Below are 26126 nucleotides of genomic sequence, written 5' to 3'. Positions count from 1 at the left end.
TAACTGGTCCGCCTGCCCGATCCTATACGATTAGGCTGATTGACACTTTCTGCTAGCGTCCGATAGGCCGCGAATCTGCAGGGGTGGCATTGCACAAGCAGTTCACAAGAACTGCTTGTGCATTGATAAATGCCAACTGCGTGTGCTGTCGGCATTCATCAATGTCTGTCGGACATGATCCGCTAAGTGGATCATGTCGGACAGAGCGATGATAAATCGGCCCCATAGTATCATTCATTATTCTGACACATTCTCTTGAGGTAAATATCCACTAAATGTCCGGATAAACCCCCAATAGATTTAATCCAACTACAAAATAAAACATGTCACACATACACACATATATGGTATAAATATTAGCTGCAACTTTATCATCATTAATATAAATTCGATGACTATAAAGAATATTCCATTATTTAAGTATAACAAACAAAATCAACATGACTAATGCCATCTTAACTAGCCATATGTTCTAACATGTTCTCATAAAGAATAGGAGGAAGGGGAACTCCCTTGACAGAAACTCCCACAGACATACATAAACAGTTGCTCCCTAAAGAACCCATGCCCTAGGTGTCTATTACTAGACACATCTCTGCCCCTTGGCTATGGAAGCATGAACCATAATATAGGGAGACCCAGCCCTGCCAAGTGCTGCAAAAAGCATTGACCACCCAAATAACATAATTTATGCTTACCTGATAAATTCCTTTCTTCTGTTGTGTGATCAGTCCACGGGTCATCATTACTTCTGGGATATAACTCCTCCCCAACAGGAAATGCAAGAGGATTCACCCAGCAGAGCTGCATATAGCTCCTCCCCTCTACGTCAGTCCCAGTCATTCGACCAAGAATCAACGAGAAAGGAGTAACCAAGGGTGAAGTGGTGACTGGAGTATAATTTAAAAGATATTTACCTGCCTTAAAACAGGGCGGGCCGTGGACTGATCACACAACAGAAGAAAGGAATTTATCAGGTAAGCATAAATTATGTTTTCTTCTGTTATGTGTGATCAGTCCACGGGTCATCATTACTTCTGGGATACCAATACCAAAGCAAAAGTACACGGATGACGGGAGGGATAGGCAGGCTCATTATACAGAAGGAACCACTGCCTGAAGAACCTTTCTCCCAAAAATAGCCTCCGAAGAAGCAAAAGTGTCAAATTTGTAAAATTTGGAAAAAGTATGAAGCGAAGACCAAGTTGCAGCCTTGCAAATCTGTTCAACAGAGGCCTCATTCTTAAAGGCCCAAGTGGAAGCCACAGCTCTAGTGGAGTGAGCTGTAATTCTTTCAGGAGGCTGCTGTCCAGCAGTCTCATAGGCTAAACGTATTATGCTACGAAGCCAAAAAGAGAGAGAGGTAGCAGAAGCTTTTTGACCTCTCCTCTGTCCAGAATAAACGACAAACAGGGAAGAAGTTTGGCGAAAATCTTTAGTTGCCTGCAAGTAGAACTTGAGGGCACGAACTACATCCAGATTGTGTAGAAGACGTTCCTTCTTTGAAGAAGGATTTGGACACAAGGATGGAACAACAATCTCTTGATTGATATTCCTGTTAGTGACTACCTTAGGTAAGAACCCAGGTTTAGTACGCAGAACTACCTTGTCTGAGTGAAAAATCAGATAAGGAGAATCACAATGTAAAGCTGATAACTCAGAGACTCTTCGAGCCGAGGAAATAGCCATTAAAAACAGAACTTTCCAAGATAACAATTTTATATCAATGGAATGAAGGGGTTCAAACGGAACACCCTGTAAAACGTTAAGAACTAAGTTTAAACTCCATGGCGGAGCAACAGCTTTAAACACAGGCTTGATCCTAGCTAAAGCCTGACAAAAGGCCTGGACGTCTGGATTTTCTGACAGACGCCTGTGTAACAAGATGGACAGAGCTGAAATCTGTCCCTTTAATGAACTAGCTGATAAACCCTTTTCTAAACCTTCTTGTAGAAAGGACAATATCCTAGGGATCCTAACCTTACTCCAGGAGTAACGTTTGGATTCGCACCAGTATAGGTATTTACGCCATATTTTATGGTAAATCTTTCTGGTAACAGGCTTCCTAGCCTGTATCAGGGTATCAATAACCGACTCAGAAAAACCACGTTTTGATAAAATCAAGCGTTCAATTTCCAAGCAGTCAGCTTCAGAGAAGTTAGATTTTGATGTTTGAATGGACCCTGTATCAGAAGGTCCTGTCTTAGAGGTAGAGACCAAGGCGGACAGGATGACATGTCCACTAGATCTGCATACCAAGTCCTGCGTGGCCATGCAGGCGCTATTAGAATCACTGATGCTCTCTCCTGTTTGATTTTGGCAATCAATCGAGGAAGCAGCGGGAAGGGTGGAAACACATAAGCCATCCCGAAGTTCCAAGGTGCTGTCAAAGCATCTATCAGAACCGCTCCCGGATCCCTGGATCTGGACCCGTAGTGAGGAAGTTTGGCGTTCTGGCGAGACGCCATGAGATCTATCTCTGGTTTGCCCCAACGTCGAAGTATTTGGGCAAAGACCTCCGGATGAAGTTCCCACTCCCCCGGATGAAAAGTCTGGCGACTCAAAAAATCCGCCTCCCAGTTCTCCACTCCCGGGATGTGGATTGCTGACAGGTGGCAAGAGTGAGACTCTGCCCAGCGAATTATCTTTGATACTTCCATCATTGCTAGGGAGCTTCTTGTCCCTCCCTGATGGTTGATGTAAGCTACAGTCGTGATGTTGTCCGACTGAAACCTGATGAACCCCCGAGTTGTTAATTGGGGCCAAGCCAGAAGGGCATTGAGAACTGCTCTCAATTCCAGAATGTTTATTTGAAGGAGACTCTCCTCCTGATTCCATAGTCCCTGAGCCTTCAGAGAATTCCAGACAGCGCCCCAACCTAGTAGGCTGGCGTCTGTTGTTACAATTGTCCAGTCTGGCCTGCTGAATGGCATCCCCCTGGACAGGTGTGGCCGATAAAGCCACCATAGAAGAGAATTTCTGGTCTCTTGATTCAGATTCAGAGTAGGGGACAAATCTGAGTAATCCCCATTCCACTGACTTAGCATGCACAATTGCAGCGGTCTGAGGTGTAGGCGTGCAAAAGGTACTATGTCCATTGCCGCTACCATTAAGCCGATCACCTCCATGCATTGAGCTACTGACGGGTGTTGAATGGAATGAAGGACACGGCATGCATTTAGAAGCTTTGTTAACCTGTCTTCTGTCAGGTAAATCTTCATTTCTACAGAATCTATAAGAGTCCCCAAGAATGGAACTCTTGTGAGAGGAAAAAGAGAACTCTTCTTTTCGTTCACTTTCCATCCATGCGACCTTAGAAATGCCAGAACTAACTCTGTATGAGACTTGGCAGTTTGAAAGCTTGAAGCTTGTATTAGAATGTCGTCTAGATACGGAGCTACCGAAATCCCTCGCGGTCTTAGTACCGCCAGAAGGGCACCCAGAACCTTTGTGAAGATTCTTGGAGCCGTAGCCAATCCGAATGGAAGAGCTACAAACTGGTAGTGCCTGTCTAAGAAGGCAAACCTTAGGTACCGGTGATGATCTTTGTGAATCGGTATGTGAAGGTAAGCATCTTTTAAATCCACTGTGGTCATGTACTGACCCTTTTGGATCATGGGTAAGATTGTCCGAATAGTTTCCATTTTGAACGATGGAACTCTTAGGAATTTGTTTAGAATCTTTAAATCTAAGATTGGCCTGAAAGTTCCCTCTTTTTTGGGAACCACAAACAGGTTTGAGTAGAACCCTTGTCCTTGTTCCGACCGCGGAACCGGATGGATCACTCCCATTAATAACAGATCTTGTACACAGCGTAGAAACGCTTCTTTCTTTATCTGGTTTGTTGACAACCTTGACAGATGAAATCTCCCTCTTGGGGGAGATAATTTGAAGTCTAGAAGGTATCCCTGAGATATGATCTCTAGCGCCCAGGGATCCTGAACATCTCTTGCCCAGGCCTGGGCGAAGAGAGAAAGTCTGCCCCCCACTAGATCCGGTCCCGGATCGAGGGCTCTCGGTTCATGCTGTCTTTGGGGCAGCAGCAGGTTTCCTGGCCTGCTTGCCCTTGTTCCAGGACTGGTTAGGTTTCCAGCCTTGCCTGTAACGAGCAACAGCTCCCTCCTGTTTTGGTGCAGTGGAGGTTGATGCTGCTCCTGTTTTGAAATTCCGAAAGGGACGAAAATTAGACTGTCTAGCCTTAGCTTTGGCTTTGTCTTGAGGTAGGGCGTGGCCCTTACCTCCTGTAATGTCAGCGATAATTTCTTTCAAACCGGGCCCAAATAAAGACTGCCCCTTGAAAGGTATATTAAGTAATTTGGACTTAGAAGTAACATCAGCTGACCAGGATTTTAGCCACAGCGCCCTACGTGCCTGGATGGCGAATCCTGAGTTCTTAGCCGTAAGTTTGGTTAAATGTACTACGGCCTCCGAAATGAATGAATTAGCTAGTTTAAGGACTCTAAGCCTGTCCGTAATGTCGTCTAGCGTAGATGAACTAAGGTTCTCTTCCAGAGACTCAATCCAAAATGCTGCCGCAGCCGTAATCGGCGCGATACATGCAAGGGGTTGCAATATAAAACCTTGTTGAACAAACATTTTCTTAAGGTAACCCTCTAATTTTTTATCCATTGGATCTGAAAAAGCACAGCTATCCTCCACCGGGATAGTGGTACGCTTAGCTAAAGTAGAAACTGCTCCCTCCACCTTAGGGACCGTTTGCCATAAGTCCCGAGTGGTGGCGTCTATTGGAAACATCTTTCTAAATATTGGAGGGGGTGAGAACGGCACACCGGGTCTATCCCACTCCTTAGTAACAATTTCAGTTAGTCTCTTAGGTATAGGAAAAACGTCAGTACTCGCCGGTACCGCAAAGTATTTATCCAACCTACACAATTTCTCTGGTATTGCAACGGTGTTACAATCATTGAGAGCTGCTAAAACCTCCCCTAGTAATACACGGAGGTTCTCCAATTTAAATTTAAAATTTGAAATATCTGAATCCAATCTGTTTGGATCAGAACCGTCACCCACAGAATGAAGCTCTCCGTCCTCATGCTCTGCAAGCTGTGACGCAGTATCAGACATGACCCTAGTATTGTCAGCGCACTCTGTTCTCACCCCAGAGTGATCACGCTTGCCTCTTAGTTCTGGTAATTTAGACAAAACTTCAGTCATAACAGTAGCCATATCTTGTAATGTTATCTGTAATGGTCGCCCAGATGTACTAGGCGCCATAATATCACGCACCTCCCGGGCGGGAGATGCAGGTACTGCCGCGTGAGGCGAGTTAGTCGGCATAACTCTCCCCTCGCTGTTTGGTGAAATTTGTTCAAATTGTACAGATTGACTTTTATTTAAAGTAGCATCAATACAGTTAGTACATAAATTTCTATTGGGCTCCACCTTGGCATTGGAACAAATGACACAGATATCTTCCTCTGAGTCAGACATGTTTAACACACTAGCAATAAACTTGCAACTTGGTTATAATCTTTTTTAGCAAAAACGTACTGTGCCTCAAAGAGGTACTAAACGATTAAATGACAGTTGAAATAATGAACTGAAAAACAGTTATAGCATCAAACTTTAAAACAACACAACTTTTAGTAAAGGTTTGTTCCCATTAGTAAAATAACAATAATTAAATTTGACATAAAAAATTACAGAGCAACGTTTTTATTCACAGTCAATATAAAATTCTCACAGCTCTGCTGAGAGAATCTACCTCCCTCCAAAGAAGTTTGAAGACCCCTGAGATCTGTCAGAGATGAACCGGATCATGCAGGAAATATAAGAGTAGCTGACTGGAAATTTTTGATGCGTAGCAAAGAGCGCCAAAAACGGCCCCTCCCTCTCACACACAGCAGTGAAGAGAAACGAAACTGTCACAATTAAAAGCAAACAACTGCCAAGTGGAAAATAATGCCCAAATATTTATTCACTCAGTACCTCAGAAATGTAAACGATTCTACATTCCAGCAAAAACGTTTAACATGATAAATACTTATTAAAAGGATTAGTGACTTTTAACAGAGTAGTTCCGGTGAAATACCATCCCCAGAATACTGAAATGTATACATACATGACATTATAACGGTATGGCAGGATTTTCTCATCAATTCCATTCAGAAAATAAAAACTGCTACATACCTCAATGCAGATTCATCTGCCCGCTGTCCCCTGATCTGAAGCTTTTACCTCCCTCAGATGGCCGAGAACAGCAATATGATCTTAACTACTCCGGTTAAAATCATAGTAAAAAACTCTGGTAGATTCTTCCTCAAACTCTGCCAGAGAAGTAATAACACGCTCCGGTGCTATTGTAAAATAACAAACTTTTGATTGAAGTCATAAAAACTAAGTATAATCACCATAGTCCTCTCACACATCCTATCTAGTCGTTGGGTGCAAGAGAATGACTGGGACTGACGTAGAGGGGAGGAGCTATATGCAGCTCTGCTGGGTGAATCCTCTTGCATTTCCTGTTGGGGAGGAGTTATATCCCAGAAGTAATGATGACCCGTGGACTGATCACACATAACAGAAGAAATACCTTTTACTGACACAGGACCTCATTAACATTCTTTTTTTCTGATATACAAACAATGATGCCCAACTGAAAATAAATCAAAGAGAAAGGGAATCTCAAATTTCTTCCAAAAAAGTACTTCCTATATATACCCCAGACACTCCCCCACCTACTAAACCACATGTAGGCTGCTCCTTCCTGCCTCAAAACCCCACATCCCTAGGTATGTAAGAGGTGGGGCTCTCTTTCTCTGTCCCTTCTACTACTAAAAGGCATATTTTGTATTTTCTTTTGAAAATCATGTTTACAACCCATGTATAACTATGTGCACATACAAAGCAACTTCATCCAAACAGCAGTGGACTTATATTTTACTCTGCAGCACAGAGAGCTAACCACTATATCCTCCCAGAAATTAGCAAATTATTTAAAGCATAATTAAAGGGACAGTCTAGTCAAAATTAAACTTTCATGTTTCTGATTGGGAATTACATTTTAACCAAATTTCCAATTTACTTTAATCATCAAATTTGCTTTGTTTCTTGGTATTCTTTGTTGAAAGCTAAACCTAGGTAGGTTATTATGTTCATTTCTAAGCCCTTGAAGGCGGTCTCTTATCTCAGTGCATTTTTGACAGATTTTTAAATTTGCTTAGTTTTCTTGGTATTCTTTGTTGAAAGCTAAACCTAGGTAGGTTAATTTGCTCATTTCTAAGCCTGTGAAGGCCGTCTCTTATCTCAGTGCATTGTGACAGGTTTTTAAAGTTAGATATGTGTGCCCTATAGATAACATTGTGCCCACTCCCGTTTAGTAATTCACAAGTCAGCACTGATTGGCTAAAATGCAAGCCTGTGAAAAGAAATGAGATAAGGGGCAGTCTGCAGAGGCTTAGATATAAGGTAATCACAGAGGTAAAAAATATTTTAATATAACAATGTTGGTTATGTAAAACTGGGGAATGGATAATAAGGGGATTATCTATCTATTTAAACAATAACACTGTGGCCCCTAGTTATCAAGCCGTCAACCTCAAATACGCTGGAATTCCGCAGCGTATTTGTGGCGAGGCTGATTCGCCTTAGTTATCAAGCCCTAGATACCGGCAAAAGTAGAATTTTGTGACGTAAGTTTCGATCCGCCGGACTCAGTCCGACACAGATCGATTCTTACGTCACTCCAGATGTTCCGCACACAAGTTCGGCACAATCTGATTACTTTTGCTAGTTATCAAAAAACTAGCAGGTATGCTCGGCACTTTTCCGGCACAGCGTACCTGGTTTTCAAACCGCCGCCCTGGAGGCGGCGGATCCCATAGGAATCAATAGGAGTCTGACCATAGCGAAAGTTCATGTTTGCTGCTGCCCGACATCCCATTGATTCCTATGGGAGCTGTCTACACCTAACACCCTAACATGTACCCCGAGTCTAAACACCCCTAATTAGTAATCTGTCTCCCCCTACACTGCCCAACTAAATAAATGTATTACCCCCTAAACCGCCGCTCCGGGAGCCCACCGCAAGCTATACTAAATATGTTAACCCCTAAACCGCCGCTCCCGGTCCCCGCCGCAACTATAATATATGTATTAACCCCTAAACCACCGCTCCCGGACCCTGCCGCCACCTACATTATACCTATTAACCCCTATCCTGCCCCCCCTATACCGTCGCCACCTATAATAAAGTTATTAACCCCTATCCTGCGGATCCCGGACCTCACCGCAACTAAATAAATAGTTTAACCCCTAAACCGCCACTCCCGGACCCCGCCGCAACCTATATTAAACTTATTAACCCCTAATCTGCCCCACCCCTACACCGTCACCACCTATAATAAGTTTATTAACCCCTATCCTGCCCCCCTACACCGTCGCCACCTATAATAAGTTTATTAACCCCTATCCTGCCCCTCCTACACCGCCACCACTGTAATAAAATTATTAACCCCTAAACCTAAATCTAACACTAACCCTTAACACCCCCTTACTTAAATATTAATTAAATAAATCTAAATAATATTTCTCTTATTAAATAAATTAATCCTATTTAAAACTAAATACTTACCTTTAAAATAAACCCTAAGATAGCTACAATATAAATAATAATTATATTGTAGCTATTTTAGGATTTATATTTATTTTACAGGTAACTTTGTATTTATTTTAGCTAGTTAGAATAGTTATTAAATAGTTATTAACTATTTAATAACTACCTAGCTAAAAGAAATACAAAATTACCTGTAAAATAAATCCTAACCTAAGTTACAATTAAACCTAACACTACACTATCATTAAATTAATTAAATAAATTAGCTACAAATAACTACAATTAAATTAAATAAACTAACTAAAGTACAAAAAATAAAAAAAAGCTAAGTTACAAAAAATAAAAAAAATAAGTTACAAACATTTAAAAAAATATTACAACAATTTTAAGCTACTTACACCTAATCTAAGCCCCCTAATAAAATAACAAAGCCCCCCAAAATAAAAAAATGCCCTACCCTATTCTAAATTAAAAAGTTACCAGCTCTTTTACCTTACCAGCCCTTAAAAGGGCCTTTTGCGGTGCATGCCCCAAAGAATTCTGCTCTTTTGCCTGTAAAAAAAAATACAACCCCCCCCAACATTAAAACCCACCACCCACATACCCCTAATCTAACCCAAACCCCCCTTAACTAAACCTAACACTACCCCCCTGAAGATCAACCTACCTTGAGTCGTCTTCAGCCAGCCGACCCACCGATGGAACCGAAGAGGAGATCCGGAGCGGCAGAAGTCATCATCCAGGCGGCGCTGAAGAAGTCTTCCATCCGATGAAGTCATCATCCAGGCGGCGCTGAAGAAGTCTTCCATCCGATAGAAGTCTTCATCCAGGCGGCGTCTTCAATCTTCATCCATCCGGAGCGGAACCATCTTCAGACGAGCCGACGCGGAGCCATCCTCTTCTTCCTGACGACTAACGATGAATGGATATTCCTTTAAAGGGACAGTCTACTCCAGAATTTTTATTGTTTAAAAAGATAGATCATCCCTTTATTACCCATTCCCCAGTTTTGCATAACCAAAACTGTTATATTAATATACATATTACCGCTGTGACTACCTTGTATCTAAGCCTCTGCAGACTGCCCCCTTACCTCAGTGCTTTTGACAGACAGGCAGTTTAGTCAATCAGTGCAGACTCCTAAATAACTCCACGGGAGTGAGCACAATGTTATCTATATGGCACACATGAACTAGTACTGTCTAACTGTGAAAAACTTTCAAAATGCTCTGAGCTGAGAGGCGGTTTTCAACAGTTTAGAAATCAGTTTGAGCCTAGCTAGGTTTAGCTTTTCAAAAATACCACCAAGGAAACAAAGCAAATTTGATGATAAAAGTAAATTGGAAAGTTGCTTAAAATTGCATGCCCTATCTGAATCATGAAAGTAAAATTTTGACTAGACTGTCCCTTTAAGGGACATCATCCAAGATGGCGTCCCTTCAATTCCGATTGGCTGATAGGATTCTATCAGCCAATCGGAATTAAGGTAGGAAAAATCTGATTGGCTGATTGAATCAGCCAATCAGATTGAGCTCGCATTCTATTGGCTGTTCCGTTCAGGTAGGATGACCTTCAGGGGGGTAGTGTTAGCTTTAGTTAAGGGGGGTTTGGGTTAGATTAGGGGTATGTGGGTGGTGGGTTTTAATGTTGGGGGGGTTGTATTTTTTTTTTACAGGCAAAAGAGCAGAATTCTTTGGGGCATGCCCCTGCTAAAGGCCCTTTTAAGGGCTGGTAAGGTAAAAGAGCTGGTAACTTTTTAATTAGAATAGGGTAGGACATTATTTTATTTTGGGGGGCTTTGTTATTTTATTAGGGGGCTTAGATTAGGTGAAAGTAGCTTAAAATTGTTGTAATATTTTTAAAATGTTTGTAACTTATTTTTTTTATTTTTTGTAACTTAGCTTTTTTTATTTTTTGTACTTTAGTTAGTTTATTTAATTTAATTTAATTGTAGTAATTTGTAGCTAATTTATTTAATTAATTTAATGATAGTGTAGTGTTAGGTTTAATTGTAATTTAGGTTAGGATTTATTTTACAGGTAATTTTGTATTTCTTTTAGCTAGGTAGTTATTAAATAGTTAATAACTATTTAATAACTATTCTAACTAGCTAAAATAAATACAAAGTAAGTATTTAGTTTTAAATAGGATTAATTTATTTAAGTATAGTGTAGTGTTAGGTGTAATTGTAACTTAGGCTAGTTTTTATTTTACAGGTTAATTTCTCTTTATTTTAACTAGGTAGCTATTAAATAGTTAATAACTATTTAATAGCTATTGTACCTAGTTAAAATAAATTGAAAGTTGTCTGTAAAATAAAAATAAATCCTAAAATAGCTACAATATAATTATTATTTATATTATAGCTATCTTAGGGTTTATTTTAAAGGTAAGTATTTAGTTTTAAATAGGATTAATTTATTTAATAAGAGAAATATTATTTAGATTTATTTAATTAATATTTAAGTTAGGGGGGTGTTAGGGTTAGTGTTAGACTTAGGTTTAGGGGTTAATCATTTTATTACAGTGGCGGCGGTGTAGGGGGGGCAGGATAGGGGTTAATAAACTTATTATAGGTGGCGACGGTGTAGGGGGGGGCAGATTAGGGGTTAATAAGTTTAATATAGTTTGCGACGAGGTCCGGGAGCGGCAGTTTAGGGGTTAAACAATTTATTTAGTTGCGGCGGGGTCCGGGATCTGCAGGATAGGGGTTAATAACTTTATTATAGGTGGCGGCGGTATAGGGGGGGCAGATTAGGGGTTACTAGGTATAATGTAGGTGGCGGCGGTGTCCGGGAGCGGCGGTTTAGGGGTTAATACATTTATAAGAGTTGCGGCGGGGTCTAGGAGCGGCGGTTTAGGGGTTAATAACTTTATTGAGTTGCGGGGGGCTCCGGGGGGGGCGGTATAGGGGGTAGAACAGTGTAGTTAGTGTGGGTGCTTAGTGACAGGCTAGCAATAAAGCTGTCAAAAAGCCGAAGAGCAGCAAGATCGGATGAGTGATAACTCTCACAGTCCGCTGCTCATCGCCCCGTACTTGGTGCGTGGCTTTTTGACAGCTTTATTGATAACTTAGGTGAAATGTTGAAGGTCCGCGGCAGCGATGGTAGGCGAGCTTAGGCGGGCGTATTGAACCGGCGAAGGCAGGTAAAGTAGACGCGTTCATAACTACCCCCCTGTAGGTGTAGACTGTCCTTTTAAGCTGCTGGGTACAACAACAGTAGGGTAACAACTACTCACCATGTTGTTGATGTTCCTCCTGTGCCTGCAGCTTTCTTCATTCTCTTATTTTAACCCTTTACAAGTGCTGGCTAGTGGAGCTTCTTCATATTTGGCGCCCACATCTTGGAGTTTAAGTATTTTTGCACCTTATGACATAAGCAGTGCAGACACAGGATGTATTGTGCACTTCATCTTTGTGTGCTTAATACAGAGTATTGTTTTTGCAATGGCTGCAATGCTCTGTAATATTCCTGAGGGCTCTTTTATATTTGTTTTAAAAGATTTAACATGTGTAAAAATATAAAGCTTCTGTTTTTTTATTGTGCAAGCTAACCCAAAGTGCAGACACAGCTTTCATCAGTCCAGTCAAGAAAAACAGGATTACTCTCTATTCTGGAGTCATCTGATGATCATCAAACTACTTTAGAAGTCATTTGCACATCATTAGACATCATCAGGCTTGTGAAGTCATCAGCTAAGGTAACAAATTCTGGGTGATGACTTCAGAATGATTTGCAGATTACATTACTGATTACTTCATAAGCATGAATAGCCAATGAATGTCTCTAGAGTCATCTCATTTAAATATTTTGGCCTCTGGGCATACTTCAGGATGGCTTCTAATGACTAGTCTGGACTCTGGGGTCATTGATGACTTCAGAATGACTCTAGGAAGATCATCCATTTTGACTAGGGGTGACATCACTGCTCTGTTAAAGTACACTACTTCTGTCACAGAGTTGTACCCAGCAGTTAAATGTCCCTTTAGCCAAGTCACTGACTCAGAAACTATTCTCAGTAGTATAGAAGGTAAGCTTCTCTGCAAGCAAACACTATACCTGCACAAACACTGTAAAACACATACTTGAACAAGTCGAATGAGCTGTAATAAATAAAAGTAGTTATTGTCCTGACTCCAAGTAAGCCCTTTTAATCAAACTTTTAAACCATAAAGTTAAAGTAAATGAAGGGGCCAAATTTTGCAATCTCTATTTTGAGGATTTTAAGACACAAAGAAGGAACCACAATCTCCTGGTTAATATTCTCTGAAGAAATCACCTTAGGTAAGAAACTGGTCAAAGTTCGTAAGATCGCCTTGTCCCAATGAAACACTAGATACGGAGGATCACAAGAAAGAGCTGACAATTCAGATACTCCCCATGAGAAAATGGAAATAGAAACAAAACCTTCCAGGATAAAAACACAACATCCAATGTATGCATAGGTTCAAAAGGAGGAGATTGAAAAACCTTGAGCACCAAATTCAAATTCCATGGACGAGAAATGGGCTTATTAACAGGTTTGATTCTAGCCAGCGCCTGAAAAACAGCTTGAATATCTGGAAGATGAGTAAGCTTTCTGACAATAAAGCTGAAAGAGCAGAAATGTCACCCTTATAGGGTGCTGGCTGATAGGCCTTTGTCTAAACCACCCTGAAGGAATTGTAAGATTCAATAAATCCTAAAAGAATGTCATGTATAGCCCTGTTCAGAACACCAAGAGAGATACACCTTCCACGCTTTATGACATATTTTCCAAATAACTGACTTGCGATCCTGAATCAAGCTCTCCACTACAGACTCAGAAAAACCCCTTTGAGAAATATCTAAATGTTTAATCTCTAAGCAGTCAAACAGAGAGACTGAAGGTTTTGAAAAAAAGAAAGGACCTTCAGATCATAGATCTGGACTTTGAGGAAGACACCATGGAGGAACGTTGGACATTGAACCCAATCGGCAAACGACATCTTGCGGGGGCATGTAGGAGCTATTAATATTGAAGATATTTGTCTGTTTGATCTGATCAATCATCCTCAGAAAAAGCACAACTGTTAGTGCATCTATCAATTCCAACTTAGGATCTCTTGACCTTGACCAATATTTGAGAAGTTTGTGGTTCAGTGAGACGCCATACTGTTAATCCCTGGGAGAACCCAGCAATTTACAAACTGATCAAAAATCTCCTGATTGAGGGACCGTTCCCCAGAGTGAAGAGCCTGATTACTCAGATAATCCACTTCCCAGTTGTGGACCCTGGGATGTCAATCACTGAGATGATACACTGATGAACTTCTGCCCAATTCAGGATGCAAGCAACCTCTTTGATTTCAATTTCACTGCAAGTACCACCCTGATGGTTGATATAGGCTACTGCCATGATTTTATTGGACTGAAAATGAATGAAAGGAACTGACCTGAGGAGAGGTAATAATGCCTGAAGAGTTCTGAAGATCACACAAAGTTCAAAGGTATTTATTGGTAACCTCACCTCCTGAGGAGACCAAAATTTTCTGAGACCTTTGAGAGCCCCAGACCATGTCCCAACCATAGAGGCAAAGGAAAGCCATCCCTTGAAATACTTAAAGCCTGGAGTAAACTCAGTGAGACCATACTGTGTAGTATACACAGGCTGGGGGCAAACTGAACTGTCAGTAGTAGTTGTAGACATCTGAGATTGTAATACAAAACTTAGGCAAGTACTACAAAGTTGAGCTGGAGGACAGACAGTGACCAATTTGCAAAGCATACACTTCTTGTTTGAAAAAATAAAGTCTCTGAACCTACCCTCTAATAGGTCTAACTCAGGAGGGGCATTGCCATTTTGCTCCATAATGTAGAGATAAAACTAACAGTTCAAGGAATAAACTGTACAATGACAGAAAGGAAATTAAAAAGCTATGCTGCTGAATCTGTCACATATTTGTCTATGATATACACTACTATAATGTACCTATCAGCCGTAAAGGATCAGCCCAGGATTCAACCCAACTGCTAGCGTGAAAAGTAAAACACACGCTAGCACACTGAGAAATATCCAGGACGTGACCCACTCAGGAATGATTAAAGCAAATGTCCCTTTAAGCAGGTTAGAAAGCAAACAGATAGGTATTCCTTTTTGTAGGAATGGATAAAGCAAATGTCCATTTAAGCAGGTTAACAAACAAACAGAGAAGTAATCCTTTTATCAGGTTTGGATAAAGCAAATGTCCCTTTAAGCAGGTTAGCAAACAAACAGAGAGGTATTCCTTTTAGCAGGTTTGATAAAGCAAATGTCCCTTTAAGCAGGTTAGCAAACAAACAGAGATGTATTCTTTTTAGCAGGTTTGATAAACAAATGTCCCTTTAAGCAGGTTAGCAAACAAACAGAGAGGTAATCCTTTTAGCAGGTTAGATAAAGCAAATGTCCCTTTAAGCAGGTTAGCAAACAAACAGAGAGGTATTCCTTTTAGCAGGTTTGATTAAGCAAATGAATAGTCAGGAAGACAAGGGTGAATAAATCCAGTAGACAATTTGAGGGATTAGGTAATAACAATGTCAGGCAGGCAAAGGTAAAATATCCAGAAGTCAGAATGACCAAGTACTCACACAGCTCTGATTCAGGAAGACAAACGGGCCCCGAGAAGATCTCCCGCCGGTCTTTTAAAGGAGAGAGAGAGACGTCGACATCAGGAGGAGTGTTCAGACAACCGCGTCACGTTGCTAGGTGACGTGACACAGAAGAGATCCGTGAGCCGAGGTGACACGGCGATGAGCGGATCGAATGTGACAGTACCTACTGATAGCCTGCGGGCTGTGTGAAAAAAGGCAGGTACTTACCCAGCAGCTGTCCATACTGAGGAAGTACATTATCATGGCCTAACAGGAGATAATTACAATATATTCATTAAAATATCCTGAGGATTTACAGTATTTTACACCTCATAACGACTTGATAAATCTAACTATGGGCTGGATTTGTACCAGCACTAGCTACAAGTAGCAAATCATTGGCCATCACACTTCAATTGCTACAAATGGTAGCGAAGAACAAAATAGCAGGAGCTCTTGTATATTAGCCAGAGGTTCTGGTGTCCTATACTTATAATGGCAATTCTGAACGCATCGTAGATAACATAGCATTGTGACGCTTGCTACAAATGTACAAGCTGTCGCTACATCTATTCTTGCTATGGGTGGATTCAAAACTTGTAAATTCAAAAGAGTGGATTATTTGGTTAGCAAGCTATACAAGATTTTTTTTTTATTTTAAAAAAACTTTATAGCTTTGTTTATTAAAGAGACACAAAACCCACAATTTTAATTTCATGATTCAGATAGAGGGGTAGATTTACCAACAGGGCAAGCGGACATGATTTGCTGTAGCATCTGGGTAGCGCCTGCTGATTGGTGGCTAAATGTTATTTATTTATTTATTTATTTATTTATATAATAAGATGCTATTGGAGGTGTAACAGTTTTTTTTATAAATATAAATACATTTATTATTTGGAAGGGAAAATGTTAAAACCGCTACTGATGCAGCTACTTTGCTTCTGCAGCGACCCAACGCCGACTCTAACACAGGTACTAAAAATGGTATGAAAATGGACTTGTAACTACAGCCGCTGTTGCTATGTTACGTAAGCGAAATATGCAACTAAAGATCCTTGAAACTACAAATCTCTGCAACTTTGTTTTTATGTAGCAGGCGGTCGCTGCCTATGACCGCACAGAAGTAGCAAATGCAAGGGATTTTATCTACAAGTGTCGTGTAATAGGTAAGTGACGATTGACTCGCTACTTAAAGTAATAATAAAAAAAATGCTAGGATTTAACATCACTAAAAATAAACTGGGTGTTAAACTTACCCTTTCTTTGCCACGGCCTCTTTGCTAAAGGCACAGTGCTCTTTTCTCAATGAGGTGACGTTTCCACCTCTAAACCAATAGCTGTTCTAGAATACAGAGGTGGAAAGTCATCTCATTAAGAAAAGAGCACTGTGCCATGGGAGGCCGGAGGTGCTGACCTTAGCGAGGAAGCCGCGGCACAGAAAGGGTGGGGTTAGGGTCCTTTTCTTTCATGTAATTGGCAAGAGTCCATGAGCTAGTGATGTATGGGATATACAATCCTACCAGGAGTGGCAAAGTTTCCCAAACCTCAAAATGCCTATAAATACACCCCTCACCACACCCACAATTCAGTTTTACAAACTTTGCCTCCCTATGGAGGTGGTGAAGTAAGTTTGTGCTAGATTTTCTTCTGTAATATGCGCTTCTCAGCATTTTGAAGCACGATTCCTCTCAGAGTACAATGTTTGTCAGAGGGATGTGAAGAGAGTATTGCCTATTGATTTTATGGTTTTCCTCGCGGGAAATCTTTTCAAAGGTTCTCTGTTATCGGTCGTAGAGATTCATCTCCTACCTCCCTTTTCAGATCGACGATATACACTTATATACCATTACCTCTACTGTTACAGTTTCAGTACTGGTTTGGCTATCTGCTATATGTGGATGGGTGTCTTTCGGTAAGTATGTTTTCATTGCTTAAAGGGACAGTCAAGTCCAAAAAAAACTTTCATGTTTCAAATAGGGCATGTAATTTTAAACAACTTTCCAATTTACTTTTAACACCAATTTTGCTTTGTTCTTTTGGTATTCTTAGTTGAAAGCTAGACCTAGGAAGGCTCATATGATAATTTCTAAGCCCTTGAAGGCCGCCTCTAATCACATGCTTTTGTATTTGATTTTCACAGCAGGGGAGAGCTAGTTCAGGTAAAACCTATAGATAACATTGTGAGCACGCCCGTGGATTGTGGCAGACACTGCACTAATTGGCTAAAATGAAAGTCAAAATATAATAAATAAAATGTCATGTGACCAGGGGGCTGTCAGAAGATGTTTAGATACAAGTTAATCACAGAGGTAAAACGTATGTTAATATAACTGTGTTGTTTATGCAGAACTGGGGAATGGGTAATAAAGGGATTATCTATCTTTTAAAACAACAAAAATTCTGGTGTTGACTATGTTTTATTATAAAGTTCTAAATATATGTATTGTACTTATATTTGCCATGAGTCAGGTTTATGTATATTTCCTTTTGCAGACGAAGGGGCCTAGTTATCAAGCCGTCAACCTCAAATACGCTGGAATTCCGCAGCGTATTTGTGGCGAGGCTGATACGCCTTAGTTATCAAAGGCTCGAGACCGGCAAAAGTAGAATTTTGTGACGTAAGCTTCGATCCGCCGGACTCAGTCCGACACAGATCGATTCTTACGTCACTCCAGATGTTCCGCACACAAGTGAGGCACATTCTCACTACTTTTGCTAGTTATCAAATGACTAGCAGGTACGCTCGGCACTTTTACGGCCCAGCGTACCTGGTTTTCAAACCGCCACCCCTGGAGGCGGCGGATCCCATAGGAATCAATGGGAGTCTGACCATAGCGAAAGTACAAGTTCGCTGCTGACAGACATCCCATTGATTTCTATGGGAGCTGTCTGCACCTAACACCCTAACATGTACCCCCCCAAAATAAAAAAATGCCCTACCCTATTCTAAATTAAATAAACTTCAAAGCTCTTTTACCTTACCAGCCCTTAAAAGGGCCATTTGTGGGGGCATGCCCCAAAGAAAACAGCTCTTTTGCCTGTAAAAGAAAAATACAACCCCCCCCAACATTAAAACCCACCACCCACATACCCCTAATCTAACCCAAACCCCCCTTACAAAAACCTAACACTAATCCCCTGAAGATCATCCTACCTTGTCTTCACTCAGCCGAGCAGCGATGGAACCGAAGTGGACATCCAGAGCGGAAGAAGTTAATCCTCCAAGCGGCGCTGAAGAAATCTTCCATCAGATGAAGTCATCATCCAGGCGGCGCTGAAGAAAAGTCTTCGATCCGGCCATGTCATCTTCAAAGAGGCGCTGAAGAGGTCTTCTATCCGGGCGATGTCATCTTCCAAGCCGGGTCTTGAATCTTCCTTCCGCCGACGCGGAAGCTCCTTCTTCACCGACGGACTACGACGAATGAAGGCTCCTTTAAGGGACGTCATCCAAGATGGCGTCCCCTCAATTCCGATTGGCTGATAGGATTCTATCAGCCAATCGGAATTAAGGTAGGAAAAATCAGCCAATAGAATGCGAGCTCAATCTGATTGGCTGATTGGATCAGCCAATCGGATTGAACTTGAATCTGATTGGCTGATTCCATCAGCCAATCAGAATTTTCCTACCTTAATTCTGATTGGCTGATAGAATCCTATCAGCCAATCGGAATTGAGGGGACGCCATCTTGGATGATGTCCCTTAAAGGAGCCTTCATTCGTCGTAGTCCGTCGGTGAAGAAGGAAGTTCCGCGTCGGCGGAAGGAAGATTCAAGACCCGGCTTGAAAGATGACTTTGCCCGGATAGAAGACCTCTTCAGCGCCTCTTTGAAGATGACATCGGCCGGATCGAAGACTTTTCTTCAGCGCCGCCTGGATGATGACTTCATCGGATGGAAGATTTCTTCAGCGCCGCTTGGAGGATTAACTTCTTCCGCTCCGGATGTCCACTTCGGTTCCATCGGTGCTCGGCTGAGTGAAGACAAGGTAGGATGATCTTCAGGGGATTAGTGTTAGGTTTTTGTAAGGGGGGTTTGGGTTAGATTAGGGGTATGTGGGTGGTGGGTTTTAATGTTGGGGGGGGGGTTGTATTTTTCTTTTACAGGCAAAAGAGCTGTTTTCTTTGGGGCATGCCCCCACAAATGGCCCTTTTAAGGGCTGGTAAGGTAAAAGAGCTTTGAAGTTTATTTAATTTAGAATAGGGTAGGGCATTTTTTTTATTTTGGGGGGGTTTGTTATTTTATTAGGGGGCTTAGATTAGGTGTAAGTAGCTTAAAATTGTTGTAATATTTTTAACATGTTTGTAACTTATTTTTTTATTTTTTGTAACAGCTTTTTTTATTTTTTGTACTTTAGTTAGTTTATGTAATTGTATTTAATTGTAGTTATTTGTAGGTAGTTTATTTAATTAATTTAATGATAGTGTAGTATTAGGTTTAATTGTAACTTAGGTTAGGATTTATTTTACAGGTAATTTTGTATTTCTTTTAGCTAGGTAGTTATTAAATAGTTAATAACTATTTAATAACTATTCTAACTAGCTAAAATAAATACAAAGTTACCTGTAAAATAAATATAAATCCTAAGATAGCTACAATATAATTATTATTTATATTGTAGCTATATTAGGGTTTATTTTACAGGTAAGTATTTAGTTTTAAATAGGAATAATTTATTAAAGTATAGTGTAGTGTTAGGTGTAATTGTAACTTAGGTTAGGATTTATTTTACAGGTAAATTTCAGTTTATTTTAGCTAGGTAAGCTATTAAATAGTTAATAACTATTTAATAGCTATTGTACCTAGTTAAAATAAATTGAAAGGTACCTGTAAAATAAAAATAAATCCTAAGATAGCTAGAATATAATTATTATTTATATTGTAGCTATATTAGGGTTTATATTATAGGTAAGTATTTAGTTTTAAATAGGATTCATTTAGTTAATAATAAAAATATTATTTAGATTTATTTAATTAATATTTAAGTTAGGGGGGCGTTAGGGTTAGACTTAGGTTTAGGGGTTAATAATTTTATTACAGTGGCGGCGGCGTAGTGGGGGGCAGGATAGGGGTTAATAAATTTATTATAGGGGGCGACGGTGTAGGGGAGGCAGATTAGGGGTTAATACATTTATTATAGGTGACAACGGTATAGGGGGGGCAGGATAGGGGTTAATAGGTTTAATATAGGTTGCGGCGGGTTCAGGGAGCGGCGGTTTAGGGGTTAAACTATTTATTTAGTTGCGGAGAGGTGCGGGATCAGCAGGATAGGGGTTAATAACTTTATAATAGAGGGCGACGGTGTAGGGGGGGCAGGATAGGGGTTACTAGGTATACTGTAGGTGGCAGCGGTGTCCGGGAGCGGCGGTTTAGGGGTTCATACATTTATAAGAGTTGCGGCGGGGTCTAGGAGCGGCGGTTTAGGGGTTAGTAACTTTATTGAGTTGCGGGAGGCTCCGGGGGCGCCGGTATAGGGATAGAACAGTGTAGTTTAGTGTGAGTGCTTAGTGACAGGCTAGCAATAAAGCTGGGAAAAAGCCGAAGGGCAGCGAGATCGGATGAGTGATAACTGTCACAGTCCGCTGCTCATCGCCCCGCGGCTTTTTTACAGCTTTATTTGATAACTTAGGCGTATTTTTTCAGGTCCGCGGCGGCGATGTGAGGCGAGCTTAGGCGGGCGTATTGGGCCGGCGAAGCCAGAAAAGTAGACGGCTTGATAACTACCCCCCTATAAGTTTCAAAATTGGGAAAAACATTTTTAGGAAGTCATTTTTTCTTACCTGGGGTATATTCTTTTTCTTTAAATTGACTATTTTTCATTCAATTTTTGCGGGCAAAATTAGGCTTGCGAGGTCGCAAAATGCTGATATTTATTGCGTCATGCTTGGCGCGAGAATTTTTTTGGCGCAAAGGTACGTTCGGTGTTGCAAATTTGTCATTTCCGGCGTCTTAGTTGACGCCAGGTTTCCTTGCACAAGGTTGCCATGACGCGAGTTGCGTAATTTCCGGATGTTGTTAGCGCCAAAATATTTCATTTTGCGTTGTGCGTCATACTTGGTGACAAATAATTTAATTATTTTAACCCCACTTCCTATATGCCTCTTGCTTTTTTTCTATGCTCAGAGGGCTATGCTGTTTGCATTTTTTTCCCATTCTTGAAACTGCCATATAAGGAAATTGATAATTTTGCTTTATATGTTGTTTTTTTCTCTTACATTTGCAAGATGTCTCAATCTGATCCTGTCTCAGAAACCACTATTGGAACCCTACTGCATGATAACAGTTCAACCAAAGATAAGTGTATCTGTTGTAAATTAGTGGAGATTATATCTCCAGCTGTGGTATGTATCAGTTGTCATGATAAGAGTGTATCCATCAGTACTAGTACAATGCCTGTTGTTCCTACAACATCTAATGTACATGATATCCCTGTGAATATAAAATTTTTATTGCAAATTAGAAGGCTTTGTCTGCTATTTCGCCTTCTAATAAATGTAAAAGGTCTTTTAAAACTTCTCATAAAGTTGATGAAATTTCAAATGACCGACAACATACTCTATTATCCTCCTCTGATGTGGATCTATCTGATTCAGAAGATCCTACCTCAGATATTGACACTGACAAATCTACTTTTCTCTTTAAGATGGAGTATATTTGTTCCTTGTTAAAGAGGTGTTGATTACTTTGGATATTGAGGAAACTAGTCCTCTTGATGCTTAATCTAGTAAATGTTTAAATTCTGTTTATAAACCTCATGTGGTTACTCCAGAGGTTTTTCCAGTTCCTGATGTTATTTCTGATATGATTTCAAAAGAATGGAATATGCCTGGCACTTCTTTTTCCTTCTTCTAGGTTTAAAAAGTTGTAGCCTTTGCCAACAGTTGGATTGGAGTTTTGGGAAAAAATTCCCAAAGTTGATGGGGTTATTTCTGCTCTTACCTAACGTGCTACTATCTCTATGGAACATAGTATTTCCTTTAAGGATCCTTTAGATAGGAAACTTGAATCTTAACTAAGGAAAGCTTATTTATATTATGGCTATCTTCTCAGGCCTGCCATTTCTATGGCTGATGTTGCAGCTGCATCAACTTTTTGGTTGGAAAGCTTAGCGCAACAGGAAACAGATCCTTATTGTCTAGCATTGTTTGCTTGATTCAACATGCTAATTATTTTATCTGTGATGCCATTTTTTGATGTCATCAAAATTGATGTTTGGGCTTTGTGGCTCAGATATTGGAATACTGACATGGTATCTAAGTCTAGATTACTATCTCTTTCTTTCCAAGGTAACAATTTATTTGGTTCAAGCCGTTTAAGAAACCAACGTTAGTCCCCAAGTCTGCATGAAGGTGCAGGCCTCATTCCAGCTCAGCTAGTGAGGGCAGATTAAACTTTTTTCCAAAACATCTGGGCATATTTTGTCCAAAATCTATAGACTCAGAGTGTTGTCTCTCAAGGGTATCGAATTGGATTCAGAGTACGACCTCCTGTGAGAAGATTCTTTCACTCACGTGTCCCAGCAAATCCAGAGATGGTTCAGGTTTTTCTAAAGTGTGTTTCAGATCTAGAGCTTTCAGGGGTAATCATACCAGTTCCGTTCAGGAACAGGGTTTGGGGTTTTATTCAAATCTATTCATTGTCCCAAAGAAAGAATTCATTCAGGCCAGTTCTGGATCTGAAAATTTTGAATCTCACACAAATCAACTAGTGTTCTTTCATCAAAGACATGGTTTAAGGATCAATTTACCAAAAAGTTTCTTGATTCCTCAGACAAGGGTCACCTTTTTAGGTTTCCAGATAGATTCAGTGTCTATGGCCTCTATTTATCAAAGGTCTTGCGGACCTGATCCGATAGTGCGGATCAGGTCTACAAGACCTCGCTAAATGCGGAGAGCAATATGCTCTCCGCATTTAACATTGCACCAGCAGTTCACAAGAGCTGCTGGTGCAACGCCGCCCCCTGCTGACTCGCGGCCAATCGGCCTCCAGCAGGGAGGTGTCAATCAACCCGATTGTACTCAAACGGGTTGATTTCCGGCAATTCCTGTCCGCCTGCTCAGAGCAGGCGGACAGGGTTATGGAGCAGCGGTCTTAAGACCGCTGCTTCATAACTTGTGTTTCTGGCGAGTCTGAAGACTCGCCAGAAACACAGGCCCACAAGCTCCATACTGAGCTTGATAAATATGGGCCTATGTCTAACAGACAAGAGACGAATTAAATTGGTTTCAGCTTGTTGGAACCTTCAGTCTCAATTTTTCCCTTCAGTAGCTATGTGCATGGAAGTTTTAGGTCTCATGACTGCAGCATCGGACGTGATCTCCTTTGCTCATCTTCATATGAGACTTCTCCAGCTTTGTATGCTGATTTAATGGTGCAGGGATTATATAAAGATATCATATTTAATATCCTTAAATCCCAATGTTTGACTCTTTCTGTCTTGGTGGTTAGATCACCATTGTATAGTTCAAGGGGCCTCCTTTGTTCATCCAACCTGGACTGTAATCACAACAGATGCAAGTCTTTCAGGTTGGGGAGCTGTCTAGGGATCTCTGACAGCACAAGGGGTTTGGAAATCTCAAGAGGCGAGATTACCAATCAATATTTTAGAACTGTGTGCTATTTTTAGGGCTCTTCAGGGTTGGCCTCTGTTGAAGAGAGAAACATTCATTTGTTTTCAGACAGTCAATATCACAACTGTGGCATATGTCAATCATCAGGGTGGGACTCACAGTCCCCTAGCTATGAAAGAAGTATCGTGGATTCTTTCTTGGGTGGAATCCAGCGCTTGTCTAATTCCTGTGGTGCATATCCCAGGTGTAGACAATTGGGAAGTGGATTATCTCAGCCGTTAGACTATACATCCGGGGGAGTGGTCGCTCCATTCAGATGTGTTTTTTCATTTAAACAAGAGACTTCCCAGGTACCTATCCAGGTCCAGGAATTTTCAGGTGTAGTTGGTGGATGCGTTAGCAGCTCCTTGGTTTTACCAACCTGCTTATATCTTGCCGCCTCTAGTTCTTCTTCCAAGAGTGATTTCCAAGATCATCATGGAACAATCGTTTGTGTTTCTGGTAGCACCAGCATGGCCTCACAGGTTCTGGTATGCGGATATTGTCCGGATGTCCAGTTGCCAACCTTGGCCACTTCCTTTAAGACCAGACCTTCTGTCTCAAGGGCCGTTTTTTTCCATCAGGATCTCAAATCATTAAATTTGAAGGTATGGAAATTGAACGATTAGTGCTTAGTCATAAAGGTTTCTCTGACTCAGTGATTGATACTATGTTACAGGCTCGTAAATCTGTCTCTAGGAAGATTTATTATCGAGTCTAGAAGACTTATATTTCATGGTGTTCTTTTCATAAATTCTCCTGGCATTCTTTTAGAATTCCTAGAATTTTACAGTTTCTTCAGGATGGTTTAGATAAAGGTTTGTCTGCAAGTTCCTTGAAGGGACAAAGCTCTGCTCTTTCTGTTTTGTTTCAAAGAAAGATTGCTAAGCTTTCTGATATTCACTGTTTTGTACAGGCTTTGGTCTGTATCAAGCCTTTAATTAAAATAAATTTCTCCTCCTTGGAGTCTTCATTTGATTTTGAAGGCTTTACAGGCTCCTCCTTTTGAGCCTATGCATTCCTTGGATATTAAACTACTTTCTTGGAAAGTGTTGTTCCTTTTGGCTATCTCTTCTGCTAGAAGAGTTTCCGAATTATCTGCTCTTTTTTATGAATCTCCTTTTCTGATTTTTCAGCAGGATAAGGCAGTTTTGCGGACTTCATTTAAATTCCTACCTAAGGTTGTGAATTCTAACAACATTTATAGGGAAATTGTTGTCCCCTCTTTGTGTCCTAATCCTAAGAATTCTTTGGAGAGATCCTTACATTCTCTGGATGTTGTAAGAGGTTTGTAATATTACGTTAGAGCTACTAAAGATTTCAGGAAGACTTCTAGTCTATTTGTTGTCTTTTCTGGTTCTAGGAAAGGTCAGAAAGCTTCTGTCATTTCCTTGGCATCTTGGTTAAAGCTTTTGATTCATCAGGCTTATTTGGAGTCGGGTCAGGTTCTGCCTCAGAGAATCACAGCTCATTCTACTAGATCAGTCTCCACTTCGTGGGCTTTTAAGAATGAAGCTTCAGTTAATCAGATTTGCAAAGCAGCAACTTGGTCTTCTTTGCATACATTTACTAAATTCTACCGTTTTGATGTATTTGCCTCTTCGGAAGCAGTTTTTGGTAGAAAAGTTCTTCAGGCAGCTGTTTCAGTTTGATTCCTCTGCTGATGTTTTAAGTTTTTTTCTTTACATTTATGAGAAAAACTTATTCTTTTGGGTGTGGATTTAATTTTTTCAGCGGAAAATGGCTGTTTATTTTTATCCCTCCCTCTCTAGTGACTCTTCTGTTAGGTTATGTTTTTTTTGTATAAAGCACAATTATATTTCCAGTTCCTTTTTGATGCTTTCTACTCATTTTTCTATCACCCCACTACTTGGCTATTTGTTAAACAGAATTGTGGGTGTGGTGAGGGGTGTATTTATAGGCATTTTGAGGTTTGGGAAACTTTGCCCCTCCTGGTAGGATTGTATATCCCATACGTCACTAGCTTATGGACTCTTGCCAATATGAAAGAAATTAATTTATCAGGTAAGTTCTTACATAAATTATGTTTTTTTACAAACTCATCACTGAAAATCCAGTTTATTCTTAGTTATGGTAAATAAAAGCTTTTTTTAAATTCTCGGATTTACCACTTTTAACAAAACAAAAACGCTACTTTTTCCTGTAGCGAACCCATGTTTACCAACCTTGTGTAAATCCAGCCCTATTGTTCTATGTGTTTTGTTTCAGTCACTTTTAAATTAATACATAATAATAATAATAATAATAATAATAATAATAATAAAAGGTTTAGCTAATTTTCATAAAACTGATAAGAAAACATTTACCTACAGTAACAGACGATTTAGGGGAT

The sequence above is a fragment of the Bombina bombina genome, chromosome 8 (genome assembly GCF_027579735.1).
Source record: "Bombina bombina isolate aBomBom1 chromosome 8, aBomBom1.pri, whole genome shotgun sequence".
NCBI lineage: Eukaryota > Metazoa > Chordata > Amphibia > Anura > Bombinatoridae > Bombina > Bombina bombina.
Note: the sequence above shows the minus strand (reverse complement) of the source record.